General features: G+C 44.2%; 4 non-coding genes and 1 pseudogene across 4 annotated transcripts; all 5 read left to right on the top strand.

Annotated features, from left to right (window-relative positions):
• The first annotated feature begins 482 nt into the window (after nucleotides 1-482).
• LOC141235395 (U2 spliceosomal RNA) lies at nucleotides 483-673 on the top strand. The gene has a single exon (XR_012301220.1). It is a non-coding gene; the product is annotated as a U2 spliceosomal RNA (small nuclear RNA).
• A 6155-nt stretch (nucleotides 674-6828) lies between these two features.
• On the top strand, nucleotides 6829-7030 carry LOC141235408 (U2 spliceosomal RNA; annotated as a pseudogene).
• Nucleotides 7031-8145: 1115 nt separating this feature from the next.
• On the top strand, nucleotides 8146-8336 carry LOC141235387 (U2 spliceosomal RNA). The gene has a single exon (XR_012301212.1). It is a non-coding gene; the product is annotated as a U2 spliceosomal RNA (small nuclear RNA).
• A 1115-nt stretch (nucleotides 8337-9451) lies between these two features.
• Nucleotides 9452-9642, top strand: LOC141235396 (U2 spliceosomal RNA). Its single transcript, XR_012301221.1, has one exon. It is a non-coding gene; the product is annotated as a U2 spliceosomal RNA (small nuclear RNA).
• Nucleotides 9643-10754: 1112 nt separating this feature from the next.
• LOC141235385 (U2 spliceosomal RNA) lies at nucleotides 10755-10945 on the top strand. The gene has a single exon (XR_012301210.1). It is a non-coding gene; the product is annotated as a U2 spliceosomal RNA (small nuclear RNA).
• The last annotated feature ends 1795 nt before the right edge of the window (nucleotides 10946-12740 follow it).

Genomic DNA, 12740 nt, shown 5'->3' with positions numbered 1-12740 from the left:
CGACATTCAGCCAGCCAGGTATCCTGCCTGCAGTAGATGGAATGTGGCAATGGAACGCTGGCTGCGCGTGTCATAATAGGCTCTGAGCCTTTATATACCTGTGCACAGCAGCAGCCACCTTCAGTCTGCTGCTGGACAGCCAGCAGCAGCAGCAGCAGGAGAGGTATGTAATCAGGAGCCCTCCTGCTAAGGGTAGATAGCTGCTCGTTCCACCCCACCCCCCGCCTTAATTGGTTCTCCTCCCTTCCAACGGTGTTGAGGCGGGTGGGAACAGCAGGGGGTGAAGGTGCTGTGTTTAAAGAGGTGGAGTTATGCAGATCTAAAACGCGTGGATTGCAGCAGCAGCAAGCCGAAAAGTGCAGGCATGTAAGGGATCTAGAGGTTGACAACATGTCTTCTTAACGGGAGTCCAGGAGCTCATCTCCACAAATGGACTTTTCAGGATCCTTGGGTGGCTCCGTAGTTTGAAACCAATTCTGGTTATCGCTTCTCGGCCTTTTGGCTAAGATCAAGTGTAGTATCTGTTCTTATCAGTTTAATATCTGATACGTCCCCTATCTGGGAACCATATATTAAATGGATTTTTAGAACAGGGAGATGGAAAAAGAGCTTGCTCTGTCCACTCCACGCATTGACCTGGTATTGCAGTATCTCCAGGACCGGTGCACCCCTTCTTTAATGCAGTTTCTAAAATCAGAAAGAATTGAATTCAATGTTTTTTGTTCATTTTGCTTGTTTGTCGGATTTGGGGATGGACTCTTTGGCTTTGCTTTTCTTCTCCTCATTGGATTTTTCATGTTCAAAGTTGCAGAAGCCAGATTACAAGCTCATTTTGGTTCAACTTCAGCAACTGTGCATTGCATTGCCATGTAATGTGATGCAATGCTATCTTTCTAGCTCTCCCTTTTTACTTCCTTTTGGATAAACAGACATATTAGGCAAGCATTTTGGAGCTTTCACCTAAATAACTACAGGTGGTGAGATAAGCTGCACAATATAATTGACCTTTCAGTATATTGTTGCACACACACCATCTATTTAGCAAATGCCCTTGTTATCAACAGCAGCCTTTTAAACTCACCTGAGCTAACAGGTATGTGCGCTGGTTACTCTGCTGCGCTTAAAATTTCTTTTTTGGTTTGCTACAATGCCTTTTCTGAAACGTTGTCTCCCTCTGCTGGAACACTGACTTCTTTCATTTAATGCCTGCAGACTATAAAAGAGAACCCAACCCAAAAAGTTTGGTTGATTAGTCTGTGGCATTCTGTTAAACTGTTGCTTATGGCGGTCTCTGTGAGCTTCTCAGCGACATTCAGCCAGCCAGGTATCCTGCCTGCAGTAGATGGAATGTGGCAATGGAACGCTGGCTGCGCGTGTCATAATAGGCTCTGAGCCTTTATATACCTGTGCACAGCAGCAGACACCTTCAGTCTGCTGCTGGACAGCCAGCAGCAGCAGCAGCAGGAGAGGTATGTAATCAGGAGCCCTCCTGCTAAGGGTAGACAGCTGCTCGTTCCACCCCACCCCCCGCCTTAATTGGTTCTCCTCCCTTCCAACGGTGTTGAGGCGGGTGGGAACAGCAGGGGGTGAAGGTGCTGTGTTTAAAGAGGTGGAGTTATGCAGATCTAAAACGCGTGGATTGCAGCAGCAGCAAGCCGAAAAGTGCAGGCATGTAAGGGATCTAGAGGTTGACAACATGTCTTCTTAACGGGAGTCCAGGAGCTCATCTCCACAAATGGACTTTTCAGGATCCTTGGGTGGCTCCGTAGTTTGAAACCAATTCTGGTTATCGCTTCTCGGCCTTTTGGCTGCGATCGTATGACTGTACCTTGATTGGTGCGAGTCTCCTGGAGGACTCCGGACCCTTTTGTGGAGGATTTTCTGCTTTTTCCTGTGGTATTCCATACCGACAGAATCCAAGATGTCTTTTGTGAAGAACACCATCCGTTTGTCCGTGGATCCATCTGACCAGAACAAGAACAACGTGGTTTTCATTGTCCAAGACATCGTTGAAGGCAAAGCTGGAGCAAGACGTTCTGAGATCTTCAGTGTCAACGAATTTTCACGTCAAGGTAATTATGACGTTACCTTTATGGACCAGGATATTTGCCTTAATGTCTTTGAATGGCTCCGTGGTCACTCTAGTGACCCCTGCTTGGAAGGAGTTAGATGGGAACCTTTGTTTGGTCTGCAAGAAAAGGAGGTGACTGTGACTGTCTATAACCCTTTTACAGACCCTGAGCTGCTGGAGTGCTTCCTCTCTCGCTACTGTGAATATGTGCGGAAGGGAGTGAAGCAAGTCAATTGTCTAGGAATCTTTAACTGTCAGTATAAATTCCGTGTGAAATTGAAAAGGGATCCTGACAGTGTGGGGGGCTTTAGACACCCTCCATCAAATTTTTCCGTTGCAGGCCATAGAGGTTTCCTCTTTTACCCAGGCCAGCCCATGTTTTGCCGTAGATGCTTTTCTTTTGGACATACCATGGTAACATGCCTTAAAGGGCAGTGTTGCCGAAATTGCAGAAAGGAGGGGCATATGGCCAACCAGTGTCCAGAGGCCAAGTCCTGTGATGTCTGTGGGAGTAGTGATCACATGTATAAGGACTGTCCTATGAGTGCACCTAGACGTTCTGATAAAGAACAGAAGGAGGAGGAGCTGGAGAGGAGGCAGATGGCAAGCGCACTGAAAGTGCTGGAAAGATTGGAGAGGGAGGAGAGAGAGGGAAGGAGGCGGGAAACTGGTAGAGCCTCTCCCTCTACGGCGCCAGAGGAGGTGTCCCTGAGACCATGTTCTTCTTCTGCTGAAGAAATGAGGAAGAAGCGGAGGGAAGAAAAGGAGTTCTGGAGGGAAGTGGCAAAGGTGGAGAAAAAGGCAGTGTCTGCGAGAATATCTAGGAAAGTGGTGGAAGCAGAGCTGCCTGAGATGATGACTTTTGGAGAGGCAATGGACGCAACAGGATGTGAAGTGCAAATCTCGGAACCCGACAGTCCTGAACACCCTTCGGGTCCTGAAAACACTGAAGATTTTTCTTCGGAGGATGATAGGGGTGCAAAGAAGAGTCGTAGGGAGGATGGTGGGGGCAGTGATGATGCAGATTTTAGTGAGCCTCAGAGGAAGATCAGAACTGCCAGAATGAGGAGTGTGGCTGGTGAAGCCAGCGGGTCGGAAACCAGCTGTTCTGTTCTGATGGCGGAGGAGGATAGTGGTGGTGCTGGATAGTGTCACCATATAATATTGTAAATGTTTTTTCTTTTTGTCCTCTTGTGAGCTTTGGTTTAGGCCAAAGGCTATTTCTTTGTGTAATTGGTGAAGGAGTAGAAGTATTATGGGATTTACCATAGTGTCCCAAAACGTAAGAGTGTTTAAAAGTAAAGTAAGAAGAGCTGCTATTTTTGAGTTTTTAGCTATGCAAAATGCATCTATTTTTTGTTTACAAGAATGTGGGGTAGTGGATGGTGTGAAAGGGGATGAATGGTCTTATGGAGCGTCTGTGTGGTCGGGGAGTGCATGTAATAAGAATGATGGTGTGGGTATTTTGGTTAAAGGAAGGGAGGTTGTTTTGAGTGATTATTTGGTTATTGAGGTGGGGAGATGTATCCTTGCTAATTTTGTATACAAGAATGTAAAGTTTTGTGTTATTAATGTTTATGCGCCAGTTGAAAAAAATGAGCGCAAAAATTTATTTGAAAAAATTAAGCTTTTTGTTCCAGGAAGAATACCTGTGGTAATTGTGGGTGATATGAACTGTGATGTGGGGAGAGTGAATGTGGATGTGTCTGGGAAAGCATTATTGGAGTTAGTGAATGATTTTGGGTTGTGTGATATGCAGCGCGTGTGTAACATGAATCCTTTGTTGAACACTTTCTTTTCTGAGAGTGGTAGGGTACAATCCAGATTGGATTATTGTTTTATTTCTAAAAATATGGTTTCTGTTAATTATAGGCAGGAAAACGTTCTTTTTTCAGATCATGTGTGTATGTTGTGTGAGTTGGATATAAAAGTTGATGGAGTGTTTGGGAGAGGATTGTGGAAGTTAAATGTTAAACTGTTAGAGAATGAAGATGTGAGAAAGGAGTATGAAAGGCGGTATGAAGAATGGTGTAAGCATAAAAATGAGTTTGGGAATGTTTGTGAGTGGTGGGACTGGGTGAAGAAACAAACAAAAATGTTCTTTAAAAATTTAGGATACAAGTATGCAGCAATTAAAAGAGAGAGTTTTGTTAAACTGAACGCGCGGTTGAGCGTTTTGTATAAGTTAAGGGAAGGAGGAGTTGAGGTGGAGGAGGATATTTTAGAGGTAAAAAAGGAGATTAGTGAGTTTTTGTTGGAGAGAGGGAGAAGCATAGTGTTTAGGGCAAAGATTGATAAGATGGAGCAGGATGAGAAATGTTCTCGGTTTTTCTTTAAAAAAGTTTTTGGAAAGAAACAGAGTATGAGCGTGGTGTATGGAGCAGATGGAAGTGAGGTGAGTGGAGAGGATATGTGTGAAGAGGTGGCTAAGTTTTATGAGGATCTGTATGCAGTGAAACAGAGGGATGAATGTTTGGAGAATGATGTTTTGAGTGTGTTAGAGAGTAAGTTGAGTGAAGCAGAAAGAGAGAGAGTGATGGGTGAGGTGACTGGTGATGAGGTATGGAAGGTTATGTGTAGTATGGCTTTGAATAAGACGCCGGGGGAGGATGGCCTCCCAGTAGAATTTTATCGTGTGATGTGGGGTGTGATTGGTAAGGACTTTGTGGATGTATGTAAGTATATGTGGGGAAACATGGAGGTGGCTGAGAGTATGCGTGCAGGTATGGTTGTGTTAATTCCTAAGAAAGGGGATTTGAAAAGTCTGAGGAATTGGAGGCCAATAACGTTACTTAATTGTGATTATAAAATCTATGCAAAACTTATGGCTAATAGGATGCGTGATGTGATAGAGAGTGTGATTGGGGATGAGCAGTGTTGTGCGGTACCTGGGAGGCGGATTCATGAGTGTGTGTGTATGTTAAGAGATTGTCTATGGGATTGCATGGGTCGTAAGAAGAGTGTATTTTTGTTAAGTTTGGATTTTGAAAAGGCTTATGATAGGTTGTCGCATGGTTTTTTGTTCAGAGTGTTGTTAAAAATGGGTTTTCCGGCTGATTTTGTTGGGCGAGTGAGAAGTTTGTATGCGGGTGTTTATAGCTGTGTTTTAATGAATGGGTATGTGGGTAGGAAAGTGAATGTGTTTTCGGGTGTGCGACAGGGGTGTCCTTTGTCCCCTGTAGCATTTATTTGTGCAATTGAGCCATTGTTGTGTATGCTGAGGAAAGATAAGGTAATTCGTGGTGTGCAAGTGCCGGGAGGTGGAGGAAAAGAATGGAAGGTGAGTGGTTATATGGATGACGTGTGTGTATTATGTGATTCTGAATGTTCGGTGAGGCGGGTGAAGTTGTTAGTGTCTATTTTTTGTGGTGCATCTGCGTTTAAAGTGAATTGGGAAAAGAGTGAGTGTAAGGGTTTTGGAGGCGGAAGTTTAAGTAGGGATGTAGGTGTGAATGTAGTGAATGGACCTATTAAAGTTTTGGGTGTGAAGTTTTCAGAGAGTTTGGATGGGAAAGAAAGTTGGGATGATGCGAAAGGAAAAGTTGAGCAGAAGTTGAATTTTTGGAAATTGAGGAGTTTATCCTTTTTTGGGAAGATTTTAATTGTTAAGAGTGTGGTGTTGCCAATATTTTTATATATTGCGGTAGTATTTCCACCAGGATATATGTGTATGAGAAGCTTGAATAGAATTTTATTTGTTTTTTTGTGGAACTCGAAAATGGAGAGAGCTAGGAGAGAAATTTTGGTTAAAAGAGTGGAAAAAGGTGGTTTGGGTTTTCCGAATTTGGACGTGTTTTTTGGTGTGAATATCGTTGTGTTTGTTTTGAAAGTGATTAGGGCGGATGGAAAGTTTTCATCTATGTGTAGGTATTTATTTGGAGCGTATTTGTTTCGTTTAAAGTGGCAAGAAAGGGATTTGCGATGTCCGATTGCTTTTGAGGTGCCTGTATGGTATGTGTGGGTTTATAAGTTTTTGGTGAGGTATGAACTGTGTGATGCAGGTGTGAGATTGCTGGAGAATAAGAAGGCTGTGTATAGGATGATTGAATGTAGAGAGGTAGAATGTGGAATAAATATGGTTAGGGGTGGTGATGTGCAGAAGGTTTGGAAGAAAGTGCGGATGAGTGGTATGACCAACAAACAGAGTGAAGTTGTGTGGCAGTCTTTACATGGAGTATTACCTGTGAGAGAGTTTCAGAGGAATAGAGGTTTGGTGAGGAGTGAAATGTGTCCAAGAAATGGCTGTGGTGGAAGGGAAAGTGTGTTGCATGTTTTTTGGAATTGCCAGTATGCTAGAGATGTGATTGGGAGAATGGGGCCTTTGTGTAAAGAATTGTGTGGTGTGAATTTGTTGTCTTTTGAGTTGTTTATGTTTGGTTTGGGAATATGTGATGGGACGAAGGAAAGAGTCTTGTGGTTGATGCTTGCATGTATAAAGGAAGTGTTATGGGATGTGAGGAATGTGTATGTGTTTAAAAGGAAGGAAATTGCTGTAAAGGATAGTGTGAAGGTGATTTTGGGGAAGATGTATGTGTGTTTCCTATGGGACAAAAAGAGGAGAGGGGAAGTGGATGCGGAGGGAATATGGAAAGTTAAAAAGTGGAGATATATTGTTAGTACCTCTTGATTTTTGTTATTGTTGTTTTGAAATATGAAATAAATATTTCCGATGATGATGGGGACAGCAAATTGCGTATTGGATTTGACGCAGCTGTTTTGATGGAATTTTCCTTTGTCTGGTTTCCATAGACTGTGGAATTTCCTCGTCTGAGGAGAAAAAAGAAAAAAAAAAAAAAAAAAAAAAAAATCTGTTCTTATCAGTTTAATATCTGATACGTCCCCTATCTGGGGACCATATATTAAATGGATTTTTAGAACAGGGAGATGGAAAAGAGCTTGCTCTGTCCACTCCACGCATTGACCTGGTATTGCAGTATCTCCAGGACCGGTGCACCCCTTCTTTAATGCAGTTTCTAAAATCAGAAAGAATTGAATTCAATGTTTTTTGTTCATTTTGCTTGTTTGTCGGATTTGGGGATGGACTCTTTGGCTTTGCTTTTCTTCTCCTCATTGGATTTTTCATGTTCAAAGTTGCAGAAGCCAGATTACAAGCTCATTTTGGTTCAACTTCAGCAACTGTGCATTGCATTGCCATGTAATGTGATGCAATGCTATCTTTCTAGCTCTCCCTTTTTACTTCCTTTTGGATAAACAGACATATTAGGCAAGCATTTTAGAGCTTTCACCTAAATAACTACAGGTGGTGAGATAAGCTGCACAATATAATTGACCTTTCAGTATATTGTTGCACACACACCATCTATTTAGCAAATGCCCTTGTTATCAACAGCAGCCTTTTAAACTCACCTGAGCTAACAGGTATGTGCGCTGGTTACTCTGCTGCGCTTAAAATTTCTTTTTTGGTTTGCTACAATGCCTTTTCTGAAACGTTGTCTCCTTCTGCTGGAACACTGACTTCTTTCATTTAATGCCTGCAGACTATAAAAGAGAACCCAACCCAAAAAGTTTGGTTGATTAGTCTGTGGCATTCTGTTAAACTGTTGCTTATGGCGGTCTCTGTGAGCTTCTCAGCGACATTCAGCCAGCCAGGTATCCTGCCTGCAGTAGATGGAATGTGGCAATGGAACGCTGGCTGCGCGTGTCATAATAGGCTCTGAGCCTTTATATACCTGTGCACAGCAGCAGCCACCTTCAGTCTGCTGCTGGACAGCCAGCAGCAGCAGCAGCAGGAGAGGTATGTAATCAGGAGCCCTCCTGCTAAGGGTAGACAGCTGCTCGTTCCACCCCACCCCCCGCCTTAATTGGTTCTCCTCCCTTCCAACGGTGTTGAGGCGGGTGGGAACAGCAGGGGGTGAAGGTGCTGTGTTTAAAGAGGTGGAGTTATGCAGATCTAAAACGCGTGGATTGCAGCAGCAGCAAGCCGAAAAGTGCAGGCATGTAAGGGATCTAGAGGTTGACAACATGTCTTCTTAACGGGAGTCCAGGAGCTCATCTCCACAAATGGACTTTTCAGGATCCTTGGGTGGCTCCGTAGTTTGAAACCAATTCTGGTTATCGCTTCTCGGCCTTTTGGCTAAGATCAAGTGTAGTATCTGTTCTTATCAGTTTAATATCTGATACGTCCCCTATCTGGGGACCATATATTAAATGGATTTTTAGAACAGGGAGATGGAAAAAGAGCTTGCTCTGTCCACTCCACGCATTGACCTGGTATTGCAGTATCTCCAGGACCGGTGCACCCCTTCTTTAATGCAGTTTCTAAAATCAGAAAGAATTGAATTCAATGTTTTTTGTTCATTTTGCTTGTTTGTCGGATTTTGGGATGGACTCTTTGGCTTTGCTTTTCTTCTCCTCATTGGATTTTTCATGTTCAAAGTTGCAGAAGCCAGATTACAAGCTCATTTTGGTTCAACTTCAGCAACTGTGCATTGCATTGCCATGTAATGTGATGCAATGCTATCTTTCTAGCTCTCCCTTTTTACTTCCTTTTGGATAAACAGACATATTAGGCAAGCATTTTGGAGCTTTCACCTAAATAACTACAGGTGGTGAGATAAGCTGCACAATATAATTGACCTTTCAGTATATTGTTGCACACACACCATCTATTTAGCAAATGCCCTTGTTATCAACAGCAGCCTTTTAAACTCACCTGAGCTAACAGGTATGTGCGCTGGTTACTCTGCTGCGCTTAAAATTTCTTTTTTGGTTTGCTACAATGCCTTTTCTGAAACGTTGTCTCCTTCTGCTGGAACACTGACTTCTTTCATTTAATGCCTGCAGACTATAAAAGAGAACCCAACCCAAAAAGTTTGGTTGATTAGTCTGTGGCATTCTGTTAAACTGTTGCTTATGGCGGTCTCTGTGAGCTTCTCAGCGACATTCAGCCAGCCAGGTATCCTGCCTGCAGTAGATGGAATGTGGCAATGGAACGCTGGCTGCGCGTGTCATAATAGGCTCTGAGCCTTTATATACCTGTGCACAGCAGCAGCCACCTTCAGTCTGCTGCTGGACAGCCAGCAGCAGCAGCAGCAGGAGAGGTATGTAATCAGGAGCCCTCCTGCTAAGGGTAGACAGCTGCTCGTTCCACCCCACCCCCCGCCTTAATTGGTTCTCCTCCCTTCCAACGGTGTTGAGGCGGGTGGGAACAGCAGGGGGTGAAGGTGCTGTGTTTAAAGAGGTGGAGTTATGCAGATCTAAAACGCGTGGATTGCAGCAGCAGCAAGCCGAAAAGTGCAGGCATGTAAGGGATCTAGAGGTTGACAACATGTCTTCTTAACGGGAGTCCAGGAGCTCATCTCCACAAATGGACTTTTCAGGATCCTTGGGTGGCTCCGTAGTTTGAAACCAATTCTGGTTATCGCTTCTCGGCCTTTTGGTTAAGATCAAGTGTAGTATCTGTTCTTATCAGTTTAATATCTGATACGTCCCCTATCTGGGGACCATATATTAAATGGATTTTTAGAACAGGGAGATGGAAAAAGAGCTTGCTCTGTCCACTCCACGCATTGACCTGGTATTGCAGTATCTCCAGGACCGGTGCACCCCTTCTTTAATGCAGTTTCTAAAATCAGAAAGAATTGAATTCAATGTTTTTTGTTCATTTTGCTTGTTTGTCGGATTTTGGGATGGACTCTTTGGCTTTGCTTTTCTTCTCCTCATTGGATTTTTCATGTTCAAAGTTGCAGAAGCCAGATTACAAGCTCATTTTGGTTCAACTTCAGCAACTGTGCATTGCATTGCCATGTAATGTGATGCAATGCTATCTTTCTAGCTCTCCCTTTTTACTTCCTTTTGGATAAACAGACATATTAGGCAAGCATTTTGGAGCTTTCACCTAAATAACTACAGGTGGTGAGATAAGCTGCACAATATAATTGACCTTTCAGTATATTGTTGCACACACACCATCTATTTAGCAAATGCCCTTGTTATCAACAGCAGCCTTTTAAACTCACCTGAGCTAACAGGTATGTGCGCTGGTTACTCTGCTGCGCTTAAAATTTCTTTTTTGGTTTGCTACAATGCCTTTTCTGAAACGTTGTCTCCTTCTGCTGGAACACTGACTTCTTTCATTTAATGCCTGCAGACTATAAAAGAGAACCCAACCCAAAAAGTTTGGTTGATTAGTCTGTGGCATTCTGTTAAACTGTTGCTTATGGCGGTCTCTGTGAGCTTCTCAGCGACATTCAGCCAGCCAGGTATCCTGCCTGCAGTAGATGGAATGTGGCAATGGAACGCTGGCTGCGCGTGTCATAATAGGCTCTGAGCCTTTATATACCTGTGCACAGCAGCAGCCACCTTCAGTCTGCTGCTGGACAGCCAGCAGCAGCAGCAGGAGAGGTATGTAATCAGGAGCCCTCCTGCTAAGGGTAGACAGCTGCTCGTTCCACCCCACCCCCCGCCTTAATTGGTTCTCCTCCCTTCCAACGGTGTTGAGGCGGGTGGGAACAGCAGGGGGTGAAGGTGCTGTGTTTAAAGAGGTGGAGTTATGCAGATCTAAAACGCGTGGATTGCAGCAGCAGCAAGCCGAAAAGTGCAGGCATGTAAGGGATCTAGAGGTTGACAACATGTCTTCTTAACGGGAGTCCAGGAGCTCATCTCCACAAATGGACTTTTCAGGATCCTTGGGTGGCTCCGTAGTTTGAAACCAATTCTGGTTATCGCTTCTCGGCCTTTTGGCTAAGATCAAGTGTAGTATCTGTTCTTATCAGTTTAATATCTGATACGTCCCCTATCTGGGGACCATATATTAAATGGATTTTTAGAACAGGGAGATGGAAAAAGAGCTTGCTCTGTCCACTCCACGCATTGACCTGGTATTGCAGTATCTCCAGGACCGGTGCACCCCTTCTTTAATGCAGTTTCTAAAATCAGAAAGAATTGAATTCAATGTTTTTTGTTCATTTTGCTTGTTTGTCGGATTTTGGGATGGACTCTTTGGCTTTGCTTTTCTTCTCCTCATTGGATTTTTCATGTTCAAAGTTGCAGAAGCCAGATTACAAGCTCATTTTGGTTCAACTTCAGCAACTGTGCATTGCATTGCCATGTAATGTGATGCAATGCTATCTTTCTAGCTCTCCCTTTTTACTTCCTTTTGGATAAACAGACATATTAGGCAAGCATTTTGGAGCTTTCACCTAAATAACTACAGGTGGTGAGATAAGCTGCACAATATAATTGACCTTTCAGTATATTGTTGCACACACACCATCTATTTAGCAAATGCCCTTGTTATCAACAGCAGCCTTTTAAACTCACCTGAGCTAACAGGTATGTGCGCTGGTTACTCTGCTGCGCTTAAAATTTCTTTTTTGGTTTGCTACAATGCCTTTTCTGAAACGTTGTCTCCTTCTGCTGGAACACTGACTTCTTTCATTTAATGCCTGCAGACTATAAAAGAGAACCCAACCCAAAAAGTTTGGTTGATTAGTCTGTGGCATTCTGTTAAACTGTTGCTTATGGCGGTCTCTGTGAGCTTCTCAGCGACATTCAGCCAGCCAGGTATCCTGCCTGCAGTAGATGGAATGTGGCAATGGAACGCTGGCTGCGCGTGTCATAATAGGCTCTGAGCCTTTATATACCTGTGCACAGCAGCAGCCACCTTCAGTCTGCTGCTGGACAGCCAGCAGCAGCAGCAGCAGCAGGAGAGGTATGTAATCAGGAGCCCTCCTGCTAAGGGTAGACAGCTGCTCGTTCCACCCCACCCCCCGCCTTAATTGGTTCTCCTCCCTTCCAACGGTGTTGAGGCGGGTGGGAACAGCAGGGGGTGAAGGTGCTGTGTTTAAAGAGGTGGAGTTATGCAGATCTAAAACGCGTGGATTGCAGCAGCAGCAAGCCGAAAAGTGCAGGCATGTAAGGGATCTAGAGGTTGACAACATGTCTTCTTAACGGGAGTCCAGGAGCTCATCTCCACAAATGGACTTTTCAGGATCCTTGGGTGGCTCCGTAGTTTGAAACCAATTCTGGTTATCGCTTCTCGGCCTTTTGGCTCAGACCTAGTGTTTGGACAAGAGGTTCCTTGTGTACTACCCCTCGGCCTTCCAGCATCGCCACTTCGGTGGCTTAAGCTGGATGCTGCTATAGGGGGAGAGTGAGGAGGAAACGAGAAGGCGATTCCTGAAGCGACCATGGGTGTCAAGCTTCGTTTTGCTGGGACCGGGGATCCCCGGGTCAAGAATGCTTTCCGTATCGACGTCTCTGAGGAGAAGAAGGACCATTTCTCGTTGTCATACCTGGTCAACGCCATTTTCTATGAAATCCTGAAGATCCAGAAGTCGGAGATCATCTGTTTGCAGGAGTTCAGAAGGGAGCATAGGTACGTCTTGGTGCTTTCTTCTATGGCGGCTTGCCAAAACCTTTTCAAAACTCTTCAAGTCCTTTCAGAGCACCCTCAGCTGGATGGACTTATCTTCACTGTACTCTACTCTAAGGGGGATATCCCGGTGGTAATATTCATGCACAACCCCTTTATCTCCCGGGATGATATCACTGCATTCCTGAGAAGACACTGCATTTTTGTGCAATTCTCCCATAAAATCTTAAATGGAGAAGGGCTGTGGACTGGGAAGTATAAATACTTTGTGAGGTTTGGGATAGACCCTCATGGTCCTGGAGGTATTCACTATCCTCCCCTGAACTTTACAAT

The sequence above is a fragment of the Phyllobates terribilis genome, unplaced genomic scaffold (genome assembly GCF_046119375.1).
Source record: "Phyllobates terribilis strain yellow unplaced genomic scaffold, ASM4611937v1 Scaffold_658__1_contigs__length_872986, whole genome shotgun sequence".
NCBI lineage: Eukaryota > Metazoa > Chordata > Amphibia > Anura > Dendrobatidae > Phyllobates > Phyllobates terribilis.
This window is presented reverse-complemented; position numbering and strand designations above follow the sequence as displayed.